Raw genomic sequence first — 2,578 nt, 5'->3', positions numbered from 1 at the left:
TTTCCATCCTGATTTTACAGAGATAATTTTTACTTCTTCTTTCTTTAATTAAAAGCTTTCTTTTTAAGAACCTGATTGATTTTTCCTTGTTTTAAAATCCAAGGGATTGAGTCTAAACTTACCAGGGATTGGTGGGGCGAAAGGAGGGCGGATAGTTAATTCCTCCTTGTTTTAAGACCCAAGGAGTTTGGATCGGTGTGAAGCCTCTCAAGGCAATCCAGGGAGGGAAAAGTCAGGGGGGGGGGAAGGAGGGAGATGGTTAATTTCTCCTTGTTTTAAGACCCAAGGGGTTTGGGTCTGTGTTCCCCAGGGAAGGTTTTGGGGGAACAGACAGTGTGCCAGACACTAAATTCTTGCTGGTGGCAGCGTACCAGATTTAAACTAGTAACTAAGCTTAAAAGTGTTCATGCAGGTCCCCACTTTTTGTACCCTAAAGTTCAAAGTGGGGGGAAAACCTTGACAGCTCCATTCTGGAAAGCAGTTTTGGATTCTGTGACCAGGTCAGACTCACTGTGCTTTGCCTCATGCAGATGCTACATTTGTTCTTTCTTGGTTTGTTGCTTTCCTTCATGGACAGTCAATGCCCTTCTATCTGAAAGCCCAAGCCTGCTCTTTGTGTGTAGAAAAGCATGACACTGGACATGGATGAGGGTCAATGACATTGTTACAGCATTTAGACTTGCAGAGCACAGACCTGGGAGGGAAACTGGTTTCAGAACAGTGGAAATTATTTATATTAGGCATATGGGAGTGAGTTGATTGTGTTTCACACTGCCTCATAACAGCAAAGAAAATGGTGTTCATGCAACACCGAGAAAAGTAGAGTGAGCAGCTCAGCAGTAATGAGCAGAGTGATTTGAAGGCTTTAAATTGGAGAGATTGTGGGAAGATGGGTGGGTGTGTGTGTGTGTGTGTGTGTTTAATTGGCTGGAGAACTTTATATCAAGTCATTTTGGGGTCTTTTCCCCCAGCCCTGACAGTCCAAGGCAGTGCTGTTTTGCATGGTGTCAAAGAGGTCTAACTCAGGCTGTGCATATGGGAAAAACAATGCAGGTTGCATGAAAACAGCAATGCTGTTTTCCTGCCCCACTGATTAATGCCCTAGAGCGAGAAGTGTGCAGCACCTGTACAGACAGGAGCTGCTCTAGGCACGAGCAAAGCAAGCACCTGCTTGGGGCAGCCCATTTGCAGGGGCGGCATGGGAGCTGAGAATGAGCAGGGGGCTCTGGGAGCCGTAGTTCCTTGGTTAGCTTTCTGCCTATAGAGCCAGCCCTGAAGCAGGGAAAGAACTACATTTCCCAGCATTCCCTTGGCCACTACCAACTGGAAAGGAAGGAGGGGGATCTCATGCGGCAGCATGCTATGAGTGGAGAGTTGCACTGTGAATGGTAGGGAGATCATATTTTAACATTCAAAAAACAGGACACTCCAGGAGGAGGGAAGCCCCACCACCCTGCCACCATCCACGCCCTCTGACTGCCCCCACAGAAACCCCACCTCACCCAACCCTCCCAGCTCCCTGTCCCCAGATCACCTCCTCCCGGGATCCCTGCCCCTAACTGCCCCCCTAGGACTCCACCCCCCTACCTGTCCCCTGACAAACCCCTGGGAATCCCATGCCTATCCAACCGCTGCCTGTCCCCTGACTGCCCCCGCGAACCTCTGACCCATCTAACTCCCCCTTCTCCCTGCCCCTGACTGCCCCCCTGAACCTCAGCTCCATCCAACCCCCCCCTGCTTCTTGTGCCTTGACTGCCCCCTTGGAACCCCCTACCCCTTCTCCAGCCCCCCTTACCGTGCCACTCAGACCAGCGTGTCTGGCTCCGCACAGCTCCAGACACGCTGCTGCATACGTGCTGCTGTGCTCCCCCATGGAGCCCACAGCTTCCCCCTCCCTCCCGCCCCGCAGACCCACAGCATCTGCCTTCCAGATTTGAACACCTCAAAATTCAGGCGTGCTTAAGCTCAGTTTGGGCAGCTGTTACTTCATTGCTCCCAAATCAAATATACTGATCCACTGTAACTTGCTGTAGAAAAAGTAGGATAAAATTAAGCAAGAAATGCTTCCCAGTGGTTATTAGGACTGGAATTGCTATTTTCAACAGCCATTGCCTTTTTGTTTGTTTAAAAGGAAGACTCTGATTATTGCACTAGCAGATTCCCCATAGAAAGAAAGAGTGGAACAAAAGAATAATAAAGGCATCTCAACTTTTCCTCATTTATGGCGGACGGTCTTATAATATGCATCCAGATAGCCTCCAATCACACAAGCTGAAAATTGTTCCGCTTTACTGCAGCTCTGTAATCATATGGGAAGTAATTCTGTTTGTGTTTTGTGCACATCCAAAATTCCTGCTGAATGACCTGCCCTTGGAGCGAGTTACCAGTAGGGTGACCAGATGTCCCTATTTTATAGGGACAGTCCCGATATTTGAGGCTTTTTCTTATATAGAAGCCTATTACCCCCCACCTCCTGTCTCGATTTTTCACACTTGCTGTCTGCTCACCCTAGTTACTAGTGACCCAGGGCTGCGGCGGAAGGAGGGTGCAGGTGGGACGGGGGGAGCCCAGGGCTGGA

At 49.4% G+C, this 2,578-nt stretch overlaps 1 protein-coding gene across 3 annotated transcripts in view; it reads right to left on the bottom strand.

Moving 5' to 3' along the window:
* The window catches only part of TNR (tenascin R), a 306,212-nt gene that overhangs the window by 134,908 nt on the left and 168,726 nt on the right, over positions 1–2,578 (bottom strand). The gene's annotated exons all lie outside the window — the stretch shown is intronic.

The sequence above is a fragment of the Chelonoidis abingdonii genome, chromosome 7 (assembly GCF_003597395.2).
Source record: "Chelonoidis abingdonii isolate Lonesome George chromosome 7, CheloAbing_2.0, whole genome shotgun sequence".
In the NCBI taxonomy this organism is placed as follows: Eukaryota; Metazoa; Chordata; order Testudines; family Testudinidae; genus Chelonoidis; species Chelonoidis abingdonii.
Note: the sequence above shows the minus strand (reverse complement) of the source record. Positions and strands in the feature narration are given on the sequence as shown.